Source organism: Protopterus annectens, chromosome 9.part0, assembly GCF_019279795.1.
Source record: "Protopterus annectens isolate FY-2018-M chromosome 9.part0, PAN1.0, whole genome shotgun sequence".
In the NCBI taxonomy this organism is placed as follows: Eukaryota; Metazoa; Chordata; order Ceratodontiformes; family Protopteridae; genus Protopterus; species Protopterus annectens.
The window spans coordinates 140,361,692-140,379,306 of record NC_056743.1 but is presented as its reverse complement, the minus strand read 5'-3'; positions in this window follow the sequence as shown (position 1 = coordinate 140,379,306).

Genomic DNA, 17,615 nt, shown 5'->3' with positions numbered 1-17,615 from the left:
CAGCAGTCTCTCAATAACTGATGTTATTTAGCATACAGGCCCTTTAGGAGTGTATCATGCCAGCAACATTTCTGTTTTACAGACCCAACATTTGTTTTTGTCCAACATTTTTAAGGGACTTTGTAAACCAGCATGTACTTTATTACCTCCATGAATAGCCTTTCTTGGTTTCAATTCACATCTCCTTAACAATGGTCAATGTGAGGTTGTTCCAGAATTTCCCTATACTTGCCACTATATAAGTGAACTTTACCAAGTTTTTCCTTGTTATGTGATTCTTTTAGTTATTTGTAATTTTGTTTTTGCAAAAGTTGTTGTCTGATCTATTTTTGGTTTTGTTTCTGGTAATCTAAGCAAAGATGTCGCCTTAGAGTATGTGTAGTAATATTATAAAACTTTGTCTAGATCTGATGAGGTTTGCAGATATGTATACAGTCCCATATCTGCAGTGTAATCAGTTTTGAGGAGGCCCATCATGTTCATATAAACTGAGATATTTGAAAAACTTGTTTTATTGTTTTGTGTCGTATTCAGTACTTTTTGGGCCAATGAATTAGGCCAAATGTGAAACTTAGAATAGAAGAGCAACTTGATTGATAGCTTGGTTAAGACTGTCTTCAATATTACTTGCAGTGTCTTGAAGTTCCTTACTGGGCTTTATTCTCATTTGTTCATTTGTTATTGTTAAGCCTTCCTCTACAAATATCCTTTATGCTGAATTTCTTGTTCCAGGGTGATATTTTCTTGCTGTAGCAGCTTTCCATTTTTAAATGTTGCTTTTATGCATTTATCACCTTTATCCATAACAAATAACAGTCTTGTATCATGTAAGGTTTTAATCACTTGCAGTTGTGCTTGCAACTTTTGATTTTATGTTATCCACTATGTAGGTGGATTGGTGTGTCAGGTGGTATTGTGGTATTTCTCTATGCAGGGAGTAAACAAGATGGCTTAAATGACATATGGGGTATTGCAAGGACGTTGTGGTTATAAACCATTGGCCGTAGATGGAATTGGTGTCCTTTCCTACTGATGTAATGGACAGTGAGGCCTTTATTACCACATGGGTACTCTGTGACCCCTAGCACTTTGGGGAAGGCTGGCAGTATCACAAAAACATGTATGATGGTGGTGGCGGTATGCTAGGGAAGCAAATGCACTTAACATGTAGAAGTTGTGTATTTAAGATCTGAAGCATTTTTCAGATACTTTTAAAATAGATATGGTACCCATACCTATAGTTTGTCTTACTAAGGTCCCTGAAGCCAGTATGGCAAGTGCTGTAGTCCATGGGAGGTGGTTTTGTTTTCAATGCTGCATAACCTGGTATACGTGGGTGTAGCAAGTGCACACGTTTTGTAATTTCTGCTTGTGGGTTATACTTGTGTACCAGTATCATATGCTGTTATCTACACAGGACCCATTTTTCTGTTAGTAGGTGTAAAATAATCTAGATCATTTCTTGTTGTATGTGTAACATACCACATAGTGTGGGGAGGACTGTGTGCAGCCATGTGGCACAGATGCATACAGTAAGCATTTACTGTGTCATGAAAGAAACTGCTAGTTGATGTCACAATATTTATAGTGTGGTCTTTTCATGTATATTCAGATGAAAACTGCTTGTATATTTCACCACTGATGACAGTGAAAGGGAAAAGTAAAGTAACACATAATTTGTATAACATTATCCACTCAAACTGCACTTCATTTTAGTATCGTTATACTCTGCTAAAAACAAATCTGTAAAGAGAGTAGAAGCAGCGGAGTATTGTTGTTAGAGGAACGAAGGTAAAGGTCAATAAGGAAATCAAAGTAAGTGAATAAATGTAAGGAGATGTAATTAATGTACACAGTAAATCATTGAAGGATGCCAATAAAAAAGGAAATCTGCCCAGGCAGTGAGATGAAAGTAAATATACTAAATTACTAAAATAAGTAATATATTTATTGGAAGTGCAACATAAATAAGTAACTTGGGATTACTTTGTCTTTTGTGAAATGGGTGCAGTCATGCTGCACACATTGATAGAAAACACCAGGAAGGACCCTGTTGACCAGAGATGATAGTCTAATATACAGACCCTGATATATGAATTTGACCTAGGTTTTGTCTTTATACAGACTTTTCCAGAGTATGAACACATTTCACCACTCAATTGAATACACTCGTACCCTATCAGACAAAGCTCAATTTAATAGGCATATCTTAGATCTGACTTCATGAACCCTTTGAAGTGTAAGAACTGTACTTTCAATCAATCTACAGAATATTGTGTTGCATATGTGTTAAATATACAAAATGTAAAATAAACATTTTCATATACAATTGATTAAACACTGTTTTTGACACCCAATGTTGTTAAATTACATAAATCATAATGTCTAAAAAAACAACAAAATTAACTTTCATGAATTTTGTTAAGAAATGTTCTGGAAAACACCATTCCATAACCATAATAAATAAAACACTTTCTTAAAATCTTTGTATAAATAACATTTTCAACCCAAAATGTGTTTTAATTAATATGTTTATGCTATCATTAATTCCTGGAAGTACTGTAGCATTTAATGCCCATTGCCATCTCATTTCACAAATATTAAGATGCACATCCAATACTGCACCCTGACCATCCTTTTTTATTTGCTGTATTACACAAAATCTAAAATTGTGCTGTGGGTGTTTCTCTGTGTGCATAATAATATCCAGGTTGTGTTTGCTAACTGTATCCCTGAACATCCTACGGTTTTCCCTATATAAAAAGCTGGACAACGTTCACATTTAGCCATATAAATATTTTTAACATGACAATCAAAATGGCCATGTATACCACCTGTAACAAGAATATATTTAGAAACACTATATTGCACCTAAAATTTCCTTTACTCCTGTGTGAATTAACATTCTCCCAGCTGGAGTTTGCAGCTGACTGAAGCAATTGTTGAAATGCCTTCCCTTTCCCTATGTACAATTTTTGGGGGGTTGTTCAGTTTTTCTCCATATGTTACTATCCAATTTTAATAACTTCCAATTTCTATTTATTGTTCCCACTATGCATGTCATTGTGTGGTGATAATACCATTGTGGGGGTCATTTTTTATCTTTACTTCTGCAATAACTTATTAATTACAATATTGTGTAGATGGATTGAGAAGTTGTTATACTTCAAAGTGTTAATGAAGTTATTGAGCTTTGTCTGATAGGGTAATTGAAGGGGTGGGATGTATTTGTTGTAGTGTATTCAATGGAGTGGTTAAATGTCTTCATATTCTGAAGAAGTCTGTAGAATAAAGGTGAAAATTGTGTATGTTGTGTGTATATTTGAATCTGCCATCTCTGGTCAATAGGGTCCTTCCTGGTGTTTTCTGTCAACTTGTTTGTAGTTTGGATTGGTGTCTTCTCATGCTGCACACATTCAGATTCCCAACTTTGAATTCTTCCCACAAAACAAATCTAAGCTTCTCTTGCTTGGTGCAAAACAACTGAAACAGAAATCCATCTTTATTATGTTCTCTGCAAATGACTCAAAATTGAATTAGTAAAATGTAGGTGTAATAAGTGATAAACGTGAAATTTGATTTCCATGTAAAAGATGTACTAAAAATAATCTTCGAAAACATTGAAGACTTTACCTAACAGATAATGTTAAAATATATTAAAATATTTTGTTTCAACGGTCCCTTTTGCAAGCCTTCTCTCTCTAACCCTTTTTCCTCATTAAGTTTTATGAATGTAAGACCAATGTCATAGTTACTATGTTGTGGCATTGTTCAAGTTCTAATGTCATGATATCTTGCCACTTTGTTGCATTAAGCCAGGTATCTCAGCTACCAGACATCATCTTACTTGCAAGTCGTATGCTCCAAAATGGCTTGTCAAACAAGCCTCTTTACTTAACTGTTGTTGTGACAGTCGAGAGAGATCCTACAAGTGCAAATTTTGAAATCAATCCCCTTTGCAGTTTAATTCATATCCACAGTGAAGTAGCAGTTAAGAGCTTGTTGGGAACAATGCTATAATGTAGCCTGTGGCTCTATTGTCTTTTCTGCCTAAACCAGACTTTTCTGGCCCTTTTCTGTTACCATACCCTTGTTTTTATTTCCCTTTCAAACGTCTTACTACTTGTTTTTCTCTACCATCTTCTTTTATCTTGTCACATGACATACTTTGTGCCTCATCAAACCATACTTCCTTACTGCCTCAGTTTGTGACAATAATCCTGCATCTTCTTACTTGGTCTTACTCGACATTACTCCATTAATCAGCTAATCATGATGTCAGAGTTGACCCGGTGATCAGGGTGTGCAATATGTAGTAGCTTATCTTTGACCACCATGTGGCCACAGTGGTCAGGGCTCATGTTGTGCAATATAGCTCCTAATGACATGTGTCCTTATCAGACCTACAGTGCAATCCTCCCTTTATGTATTTGACCATATGGAGCAATGAGAGCAACCTCAGAGGTTCAGCAAGAATGTCAGTCTCCTATAGATTGCTGAAGGTGAATCCGCAAACCCCAAAGTTAGAAATCTCCTGCATATTTGTAACTCGGACAGGACAGAATGTAAGAAGTAGGAACTTGAATTGTGTCTGACTCCTGAACAGACAGACTACCCATCCCTTCAGGTCATACAGCAGTGTGAAATTTACACTACGAGGTCTGGTAACTATGTCCTTTGTGGATGAATATGGTTTATAAATCTGTGGTCCTTGTGTCATATAGGATATAATTATTAATTTGGTAATTTGGCTAGTCTTAGAAACAACACTACCCCAAGTCATGACACCTCCATCCGTTTCCTTGGGCCTCTTAGATGTATCTTTTCACCTTGGTTGTAAATGTCGGTTTCAGCCAGATTACTTTCTGTAACCACAGTGTTAGAAAGTTTTTTTGTGATGTTTTTTTAATCACAAAAAAATGTTTTTCATTGAGTCATTAATTGTATTCCTATATTTGTGAAGTACAAAAAGAAAATCTGTGTTGGTGTGTGGTGTGGATTTTTCTAAACCTTTGTTTTACTATGTCAATTTGCTTTTATTCGGTTAACACAGGGTGTCCAACCTTTTCACTTGCAGAGTCAACAGAAGTTGTCTGGGGGCCGCATGTAAAATGTATTATATAGTTAACTGTATTGCTGCTGTGGGTGACCAAACTTGGCTATTGTAGGTGAATTTGAACAATGAATGTAATCAATGCATAATGTTTGTCCTGGAATTCAATCCATTCCAATTGTTAAACAGTGAAGTTACATCAAAGTGTATTTGTAAAACAAAACAATGAACAGGTACGAACCCTTCAATTTGTATTCGATCCATAGCTGTGCAGTTTCCTAAAGATGTTCTTGTCTTCCATCATGTCCTTATTGCCCATATGATACAATGTCCAAAGCGCTTGTGTATTCTTGTGTTTCTAGCCTTTGAATCTGTCCCTGAAATATGGCACTGGCTTTCTTGCTGTTTCACTGCTGTCAGTAAGCATTTGTAATTTTGGCATTAAAGAAACCAAAGCATTCACGGTTTCAGGAATGAGCTGGATCAATTTTAAAATGTGGCTTCAACTGACGTGTTTCAGCTTTATAAGATCAGGCCCATGCTAAAATATTTTATCTTTCAAAAGTATTGCACTTCATAATGCCTTGTTTTGTATGCAATTTGCACTGATGAGCATGCTTACTTCTGTAATTGCAATAGTAATTGTGAAATTCTGGAATGCTTCAAACACTTCAAGCACTGCATTGAGATGTTCACAGAGTAGCTTCCCAGACAGACACCTAACAATCAATCACATATTGACCTTTGTTTCATATTAGTTTGATGGACTTACTAGAGTAGGAGATTTAAACACCCCTTTGTTTTGAGTCACTTTGCGACAGCACTGACCAGTGGAACAATTGCTTAGCAATCTATTCCTCATCTATCAGACAACACATACTTAACTTATGACTTATTTGAAAGGTTCTTTAAATACACAAGTTGAACAAGGGAGTAAGCAGGAAGAAAGACTGGAAAATGTGTATTTTCCTTTGACTAGCAAGAGAAGGAGGTATTAGTGAGACCTAAGAAAAGCATTTAAAGAAATGCAATCAGAAGTCCGTGGTGCTTCATTATTCAGACTGTGTCACAAGTAATTTTACAACTTACTCATACAGTTCACAAAACTGGTTTGTTGAAATATGTTGGGGGCCATCAAATAAAAATGAGTGAATCAAATTTAAGCCAAAGATGTATCTGTTAAGAAAGTTATCAAGCAACAAACCTTTCTGCTCTCACAAAGCAGAACAAGCTCTACCTTCATGCAAAGCTCACAGGGCAATTCTAAACAAAATAATCAGATGTGCTGTGCAGTTGATGTGTTTCCAGCCTGAAAATCTAGCCAAACAACCAACTTAACTACAAGCATGAGAACCAAGATAATTGTCATTTAAGTGTATGTAGCAAATCAAGCACTGCAACTGGTTTATTCTGTAGATGCAGACATTTCACTTCACTCATGCATTCACTTTTTCATGTGCTTTGAAAAATACATATACAGTTGCATTTCACACAGTGCATTCTCATCACTAGTAAATTTCAGTAATCCCTCCCTTTTAACGAAACCCATTTGACACTACAATAAACAATTAAAAAGGTCAAACATATCCAGCAAGGTGGATTGCTCACTGAAGGCTGAGTTTCTTGCTGCACTGTCTGTATATTCTTGTTTATTAGTTCCATGATGATGCGTTCCATAGCTTTGCATATTGGACTCATCTGGTTAATGGGGTGTTTTCAGGGTCTGTAGTTGCTCCTCCTTTGTGGAGAGGACTATCAGTGTGCCATTCGGTAGGGACAAAGCCTGAAGTGAGGCGGTGATTGAACAGGGCTTTGTAGTTCATGTAGAACGCAATGTCTGGTCCCACAGAAGCTGTATTCTTGGACTTTGACAGTGCTGTTTTAATGGCAGTAATACTGGGTGTCTGGCAATCTGCTGGTATTGTGATTGATCCTTTGGACAGGGTGTAAAGTTGGCACTAAATCTGTTGGTGGGTATACTGGCAATATCTGCACTGAACTGGTTGTGGATGGCACCACTCTAGTCAAGTGGAGGTGCGAAATGCTATCTGACGGATTTGGATCCAATTTTACCCCATTGTCCCCAGCAATCATCCCTCAAAGTATTCCTGCAAGTATTCCTCAGCCTATTATGTGAAGACAGCATGTCTTCTCGATGCTTTCCCGAGCCAAAAACATCAATGGGAACAGGAAACATCCCAGGTTGCCTTTTGAACAAGTTTAAGCATGACCTAGCAGGCACTTGGATTCCTGTTAAACCATATGGAATAGAGACAGTAATCCCTCTGCACAAACCAACCCTGGAAATTGCCTTTAAGCTTGACTATCCTCATCTGCAAAACCATGGAAATAATTTTCAAAAGGACATCCCTGCTAAATGACAGCACCCCATGATCTCAGGTTGATAGTATGATAGTAACGTGAAATGTGAGTTACACATGTACACAGTAGTAAAGAAATCCTATGTTGCAGCCTTCACTAACCATTATACTCATAATTGAGTACAATGCTACCATGTACCTCACCAATTGGAGAGGAAGTTACAGGGTACACACACTAACATTCAAGTTTACTTAATCCAAATTTTAGCAGTTAGGTCAAGGTGATCCAAACTCAGAAAATGCATGCTGACTTTGTTGACAGAGCATCACAGTTGGTAGGGACTGTCAGTTAAAGAAAGCTCACAACAGTTGCCATTTCAGTAAACACTTAATGTCTAACAATAAGGACCCTCTTTCAACTTTCTTTGTGTGATGGTCCACTTGTCGTCTTTACCGTGAATGCATCCGTGAATGCATCTGTCCTGTGTGAAAACTAACGGCATGGTGCCCTTGATATTATTTTGATTTTGTTCTGATCTCTATTACTCTATAAATATTCTACATAATGATGTTTGGTGGATGATTTTATGTATGTGTGTGTATGTATAGTGCATTCAGTTACTCCTGCATGAATTAGTATGTTGTAATGCAAGCGTAGTGTTAAATAGATGAATAGTGAAAATAAATATGATTAGCTAGTAGCAATTTTGTTTGAGCTTGTTTAGGTAAGCTGCAAGGCTCCAGTTGCATGAGGCACGTTTTTGAAAAATAACTTTGGGTTCAGTACAGTATGAGTTGGACATCTTTGAAGCATTCATTTTAATTTGATGACATTGAATTTACCTTTGAGCTATAAGAGTAGGATTGAGCATATTAGTTTTTGTTGCATTATGCATGACATGGTGATGATGTTACATAAATATGGAGCAGAAGTGGATTCATGGGAAAAGTTCAATAGTAGCTGGAGTGTTTGAATAATAATCATGTAACCAACCAATAGAATGTAGGTTAAATAGGTTAAAGTAATCTTAACAGGTTATCTAAGCCATGTTAAAGAATAATTTGTACAGTCCTGGTTGTGAATCTGCTGCCACTTTGTCTACCATAGAAATGGTTGCTGGCTACGTTTGGCAAGTCCTTTTGCATTAACTGTTTGATACAGAAATTACAATCTATGCTCACGTACAAACTGCTTGCATAAAGTTCATGTCAGATGGTGATCAAATTGACCATTTGTGTAGTCAGTATGAGATTCCATGCACTTGATATGAGATTAGCTATATGGCCAATTTTCTACTCATTGCAGCAACACTTAGTGCACAAAGGGTTTTGTGGTGCTGGAGAAAACTGAAAACTCTTGAAATCGTATGTGTAGGATATTTAAAGTCATGAGAGCATACACTTAAGTTCCTGTAAAACATGGCCAGGAGTGTTCTGTGCTAACTAGTGCATTAATAAAGGTTGATATTTTAATACTTGTTCTTTATTGGATACAAATTGGTCATTGTGTAGTTTGTGTGCCAAACAAAACTCTCCAACAGTGTGAATGGCAAAGTGTTTGAAGATGAGTTTGAGGTATACTGTCTTAATCTTCCACTTGTAGTTCTTCATACAAGAGATATCATAACAATTTTATACAAGTAATTAAAAATAGGTATTAATATAATATTCAACAAAACACTATCCACTACAATCAGATTGCTATTGAAATTAAAATGTTAACAAAGTTTGTAAAATAAGCTGTTTTTTCTATGTTCTGTTAATTTATATGACACACTATATATATTCATAACATTTTTAAATTCATTGAACGAAGGAGGTATCTGAAATCCAATTTCTACTTATTATTTTCCTAACCACTGCTAGAATGAAATGAGCCTGCAAACATTCATTAATTGATTTCCAGTATCAAAGGTGTATAAAAAGATCTATGTAAACATTTCCTAATCTCCAGACAATGGAAGACGTAGTTTATACGCAGATTCCAATATATCTTGTTGATTAATAGAAGTAAACAGTTTCTTGTGAACTTTATGAAAGAAAGTAGTAAATTTAATATCAAGTAACAATCAGTGTTGGAAATATTGTTTATAACATCTATTTTATTATTAATGAGATGTTGTCTAAAAGGTCTGAACCTGTAGTTTCTCTTAAGAAATCTAACCTTATGTGATATCAACTGATACCATCTATGCTAAATCTTCAGAAGTAGAGCAGATCACCTGACATTATAGGAAATACAATAAAATTCCATTCCCTATACTTAGGGGTGCATGAATTATGATAATTAATTAATATTCAATGGGTAACAAACCATATGTTTAGGTGTAATAGATGAAGTACAATATTCCTTTAGTAACCATAATAACATGGAGTGATTTCAAATCATATTTATGTGTTAAGGAGATTTCATGAAGTGTATACTAATTAGCTTCCAATAATCTTTCCATTTTGTGACTTTTACAATAGAAGAAGTCTGGAACAGAAATACCCACTTGAGACCAGCTTATGTTTCTTTCTATTGGTGCCCATAAGACAGTGGTTCAGTTCAGTTTCTTGATAATTATTATTGTATTAAGTATAAATCTTGGGGGAATATTATCATTTCAATAATTGTAAGTCTCTCCTCCATAGTAAAAACATTTAGTCCAGGTATTAGAAAGATTTTGTATATTAAGAAAATGGGTATTATAATTATTATATAATAGATTTAATACAGTATTATACCTAACTGACCTGAATTGGGTACCTTTAGGAATGGGTATCTTTTGTGAAACATGTGTTCTTCTAAGCCAACGTTCCTTATGCTCAATTACAAATGCATCCGAGAAGTTTGTGCACTTCATTAAGGTAAACAGATAGTCCCAACTTAATCAAATGCTGAACTTGAATCAATCATAAAGACAAGTGTTAAATCTTTCTTTTCTCCTATTTGCAAAATCTAATGTTAAAGTTCTTCATTTTACAATGAAGCCTGTCTGATATCTATAATGCTGGGAATGGAATGATTGTCTTTCATTTATCAATAATCAACATAATGAGATGGGCCCATCTAGTTGGATTTTATTAGGTTTTAGAATTGGTGAAATATTTGGGCCAAAATACCCAGTGCTTACTTTGAGTTTTTGATATATGAAATACTCTTTGTCCATAATTTGTTTGTTAAGCTTTATTCATATTTGTGGTTATAAACTCCTTTATTGTATCTTTAAGTTCCATGTATTATGGTTAATTTCGTGAAAAGTGATTTCTTAATACATCTAGTTTTCATTCTTCTTTTGTTTATTCAACCTTTTTTTGTATTTTTAAGTCTATGTACGTATTTGTGGCTTATTGAATAAGACAAACTTAAAATTCCTTTGTATTTGTTTATTTCTTCAAACACTTTTCTGTCTATAATATTTTCTTTTACTTTGAATATCTAACAATTGCTTATCCCAATATTTCCCATCATCTGATAACTTTGTCCGTCTAGATATGATTTTAAGGCATCCAAAATGTTTTACTTCTGAAATATGTTGAGTTAAGTACCGTTTGATCTGAACATTAAATGAGTATTTTCTATCATGAATTCAAAAACTATTAAATTCTGATTAGATATGATTTTGGAATTAATTAAATCTGTTACTATCTGGTTAGAAATAAAGTATCTCTCAGAGGTAGATTATTAATATCATTCAAATGATAAGAAGTAGCAAAATCCAATGTTTTGCATTACATGTAATGTCTTCTCTTTCCTATAGTGGTAGTACTTTCATGAATTAAAATCCCATAATATCTCCTATAGAGAATGATATGATCTTATCAAGATACTGTATTCCAGGTATCCAATATCCCATTAATCTGTAACATTATTTGTTTTGTATTCAAATAATCTTGATGTTAGAAATGAAGAGTAGAGAAAAATAAGTTCTAACATTTATTTAAATCAAAAACTTTGGCTAATATGATTCAGACAATTACATATTAGGATGCATGTATTTTCGGTCATGTAAATACAGTTAACAAGCTTCCAAATATTATATACATATCTACATAACACACACACACACACACACACATTGTATCTTTACTGAGCACCATCTTAACAAGTTAAATCACAGCTTGCCATAATGTCCAGATATTTTTGAAACATTTTCCAGATATTTTGGAAACATTTCTTTGCAAACAGAGAATTCTTTCAAAATATTTGTTGCTTCTTGGAAATCCAGGAACTATATTTAAAAAGATTAATAATAAAATGAAATGATGACAGAGCAAAAGAAACATAGTGCAATCATTTGTTATTTAGTCTCTCAAGTCTTCCATGAAGTTTCAGTTGCCAGTCTGTTTAACGAAGGACTACCTCAGCTCGACTCTGCCATCTTCAGTAGCTTGAGAGCAGTTTTACTGGCTTCCCATGTCATCTGAAATAGGTAAGATAATTTGGTCAAGAACCTCTCGTAGGTCAAGGCCAGTGAAACAGAACAGAAAATCTCCTCTTGGTTCTAGGAGAGAGGATGGAGGGTGGGATGCAAAAAGGAAGGAGATGAAGGTATTGACAGATACGGATTCATATGTACCAAGATGATTAAGGTTGGATATAACAGAGATAAAGAGGAACTGGTAGTGGATGAAGACAGATATGATAGAAAATTGGAAGAAAACATGATGGATGATGAGATTACAAACAGATGGAAGAATAGAATCTGTGGATGGATAACTAAATGACTTGGAGGTTTGGATGAATAGATAAAGGATGAATTTAAATGGAAATGGATGTAAGAATAAATTGGATGAATAAGGTGGAGTAGATAATGTATGGACAGAGACAGATGGATATAAATGTACGGATGAATAGATAAACATGTCTTGATAATGGACAAGGTAGGATGAAAATATAAAAACATACATGGAGACAATGAATATAAATGTGGATGAAGAGATGAATGTTGGGATGGATAAAACCATGGATGAATAGACTGACAGATTAATACATACATGGACAACTATATTGATAAATGATGGATGAAAACAATAAATGGATGAACAGATGAATATAAATGATGAATATTAGACATATGGATGGATGAGAGATGGATGAAATAGACATGTGGATAAATGGAAAGAGAAATGGAAAACAGTGGACAGATGACCTATCCAAAGATGGAGCATGAATGACATACATGGATGGACAAAAATGGGTAGACAAATGGAAACTAGATGGAAAACTAATGGATGGATGTAATGCATGGATCAATAGGAACACATTACACAAATAAATGGAAGATAGATGTAGAAAGATAGGATGGAGGAGAAAGATAAATGGTTGGATGAATAGATAGATGGATGAACAAACACATGTGGACAAGTGGGATGGACAAATTAGTGGATGGAGGAAGATGAATGAATTAAATGGATGAATAGGCAGAAATGGATGCAGTTATAATGCACAAAGAATAGATAGGTACAAACTCCATTCTTCAGATACTACCCAACAAGGGTCTTAATGTGTCCCTGTATTACCTGTTCTTCTATGATACATATGGAATCTCACACCCTTCCAAATACTTCTATGATTGCTAGGTCTTAAAAGATTTGTTTATTTCTCATGAATTACTGTTTTGGCTGACCTGTAACTGCAATATTCTGCTTATAGCTGTTTCTACATGGGCCTCTATAGACTAGTCCAGTCAACAAATGATAGATGACAGACAATGGATGGAAGAATAGGCAGATAAAGGATGGATAATGGAGAAAGATAATGGAGAAAGATAGAAAAGATAATATAACTAGATGAAAATAAAATGGATGGATTGGATGGGAATAGATGGATATAGATACTTAAATGCATGGAGGAAATGTATAAATACATAAAGGGATAGATGACTACATAAACTGGAAAGACTAAATTGGCAGATAACAAGGGATTATGGATAAGATAAGGGTGAAGCGCTAATGCAAGGATGAAAAACTAGACAAAATGGATGGAGACATTTGATCGATAAAGATGTGAATGAATGCAGGAATAGATAGGAAAATGGATGGATGAAAAAGGGTGAATAGATAATGTATGAATACATTGGACTGATGGACAAAATGGATGACTAGGATGGATAAACAGATATGATGGATAGAAATGGATAAGTAATTTGATAAATAGATAAATGTACTGATGAATATGGATGGCTCAAATAGATGGATCATAGATGTAAAAATGTATGGCTGAAAACACAGATAAATGGATATAGGTTAATAGATAAATTGATAGATCAGGTAGATAAATGGATGATATTTAATGTATTGATGAACAACTAAACAGAAAATGGATGAAACACAGGAATTAACAGATCAAAAAATGGATGGGATGAATAAGAGGATAGGATAACTAATAAAATAGAATGAACAGATAGATAATGGTTGAAGAATAACTGGATGAATGATAAACAGATGCATGAATTTCATGGATGGAAGATGGATGAATAGAAATGGATGAACAGAATAATGATGGACGAAGAGACAGGTAGCTGGATTGATAAAACTAGATACATGGATGGACAAATAGAAAGATAAACAGATGGATGAACAGATGGATGAATAGTAGATGGATGAAATAGATGGTTGAATAAGCAAGCACATAAATGTAAGAATGTAGATGAAGAGAGAAATGAAGAGAGAGAAATGGAAAGATGAATAGCTAAATGACATAGACAATGGATAGAACATGAATAGATATATGATGGATGAATAAATAAAGAGACACATGGAAAGATGAACCAAGAGATGGATAACTAGATGGATGTACATAAGAAGATAAAATGGACAAAGACAGATGGAAAGATGAATATAATAGATGCGGTAGACTAATGGATGGATGAACGATAATTAATAGGCAGATAACCATGGATAGATAACTAGAAGGGTGAAAGTAATGTAAGGATGAAAGTAAATGTAAGGATAAATAGAATAATAGATGTATGAAGATGGATGGATTATATAAAGGGGATGACTAGATGGATGAATATAGAAAGAAATGGATGGATGAATATGTACATGCATGGATGGATCCAAGTGGATGGATAGACTGGATGAAAGGGAGAGAGGGAATGATAAAATAGATTATGGACAGACAGAAATATGAATAGACAGATGAATAGACAAATTGGTGGATGAATAAATATGGATGGAGAGAAATGGATGAATTACATGGAAGGATAAATACATAGATGGATTTGATGAATACATAAATGGATGCATGAATAGCATATGCATGAGAGACAAATTGATGGGTGACTAGTAGATAAATGGATGAACAGACAGATGGACAACGTGAAGAGATAATATGGATGAATAGGCAGATGAATGATGAATACTTGGATAAATGGATGGAAAGATAGATTGGATGAATGATGATTAATAGATAGATGAATAGACTACATAGATGATAGATAAAAATGACTGAATACAAAGATCAGTACATAGATAGAAGAAAACATGGACAATGATGGATGGATATGGATATGGCATGGATGCATAAAATGGATGGATAAAATAGATAAATTGATAGATAAGATGAAAGAAAAGGTTACATGGATGATGGATGATAGAGAATGGAAAGATAGACAGATGACCAGACAAATGGATGGATGAATGGCTAGATGAATAGAGAAGTAATTTGATGATAGATAATACATTTATTGATCTATTCATGGTTAAGTAGATAAAAATTGATGATTATACCCAGATGCACAATAGAAAGATGGATAATGTATTACAGCTAGAGGGATGAATAGAAAAATGGATCAATGAATACATGGATAAGGATGGATGAATGGGTGGAAGAATAGAAGATAAAGGATGGGGAATAGATGTAAAGGATGAATAGTGGATAAATGGATGAATAGATGGAGGGATGGATGGATTGGATAGATAAATGGATGGTGAAATACATAAATGGAAACCTGATGGATGAATGGGGGCAAATAATACATTGATAATGATGCACATGGATAAGTGGCTGGATGAATACATACATAAAAAGATAGATGACATAGATAAATTCACATAATGGCTGTATGCATAAATTGACACAGAATAAATACAGACGGAAAAATGAATGTATGAATACATAGGTATGGATAGATATATAGATAATGCATGATATGGAATGGATAAAGAGAAAAATGGATGGATGAATTCATGAAAGGATGAATATATAAATAGATGTATGAAAAGATTGCATGGATGAACAAAGATGAAGGTCAATAAATGGATTGATAAATACCTAGGCAATGGATGAATAGATAAATGGATGGAGGAAGAGACAGTTGGATAAATATATATGGATAGCTGAATGGAAAAGTTAAATGGATGAATAGAAAGAAAATGGATCAATAGACAGGATGAGGGTGAATAGATAAATGAATTAATAGGTAGATGAATGGATGAAATGACAGGATGGATGAATGAAAAGACATGTGCATAGATGAACACATAGTTGATGCCTCAGATAAATGGATAGATAAATGGAATGGATGGATGAAGTGAATGGATGTATATAAATGAATGAATAGAAAAATGAATGGCTAACACATGATGGATATAACAAATGTTGGATGAATACGATAATGGATGGAGAAAGGATAGATAAATGGATGAATAGATAAATAAATGGGATGAATGAATAGCCAATGATAAATGAATAGATTTATTTATTTTACAATTGTTGACCAGGCTAGGATACAAGTCCATTTTCAGCAGAGGCCAAAGGAGAAAAGCTATGTACTCTGGTACATTACATACAAATTGATACATCTTAAATTACAATCAGAACAAGAGTAGATGAAAACAGTGGAGGAGTAAAACAGTGACAAATGAGTACTGCAGCAACAAAGCCAGTGGTTTTGCAAGCACAGATGTAGTCAGTTGTTGGACTTAATTGATATAGCCATGAGTCTGGGGTGTTCAGGTATTAGGAGTAGTTTTGGAATTCAAGCCAGCCTAGTGTACAATGTGGGTTCTGAAGCTGAATGTTGTAGCAAGTTTATTAACATTGATTTTCTTAAGGTTAATCTTGGTTCTAGTTGCTGGATTAGAAAAGGTTTAATTCGCTATACGGATCCTACTTTTCTATACGGATCCTAGTTTTCTATTAACTAACTTGATGGTGGTGTTAATGTGTTGACGATGGTTATTCCTACTGAAGTTTAATACGGGGGGGTGTTGGGGGTGAAAAGGAGAAATTTAGTTTTTTTGGCATTGAGTAACCATCAAGAGAACCATGTTTCAACAGTATTGGGTAAGTGATTCTGTAGTGGATGGAGCAGAACAAAAGAGTCAAGTTATTGAATGCAGATTGCTTGTAGTGCAGAATCAGATCATTAATGAAGAGGGAGAAGTGGAATGGAGCCCTGAGGAACTCTGATGGAAATAGGCAAAAGAGAAGATATGGTTTGATGGATGATGATGAAAAAATGAATGGATGAACAGATAGATAAGTAGATGGATGTAAATGGATGGATGAATAGAAAAAAATGTAAGGATGAATAATAGGGATGAATAGATGAAAAGATAAACCATGTACAAATAGACAGATACATAAATGGACAAATACATAAATGTGGATGAATAGCTAGATTGATAAAATGGATGGATGAATAAGCAGATAATGGACAGAAATAATTGGATAGAGATAAATGGTTGGATGAGTACATTAGTGGATGGAGGAAGACAAAGGATGATGGATACATTACAAAATGGATGGAAGAATACAGGTGGATAATGGATTGAATAGATAGATGAATAATGGATGGATGGATCAATAGATAAGTGGTTGGATAGATAAATTGATGGATGGTCAGATAAAATAAATGATTAGTTACAAATGAATGGATGATGGATGGAATACATACATGGCTATGAATAGGCAGAAAATGAATGCATGAATCAAAAGGTGGATAAATTATTGGATAAATAAATTATTGGATGAATATAGTAGTATGGGAAGGGCCAACTAGGCAGAGATCACCTATGCGATATGCGACAGATTTTGTAGTAATCCACTGTGAGGTATTTTGTGATGGTGCCACATAAGATTTCCTGACTACTGTGGCGATGTACTCATGGTCTCCTATCACTTTTGGTGTCAAGTAGACTACCGCATATGTGGTTCATGGGTACAGAGTGTTTAGCAACTGTGCACATTTTGGCATTGAGCTTGAGGATGGCTCCCCCTTTGTGAAGTGGGATAACTGTTGCTGTGT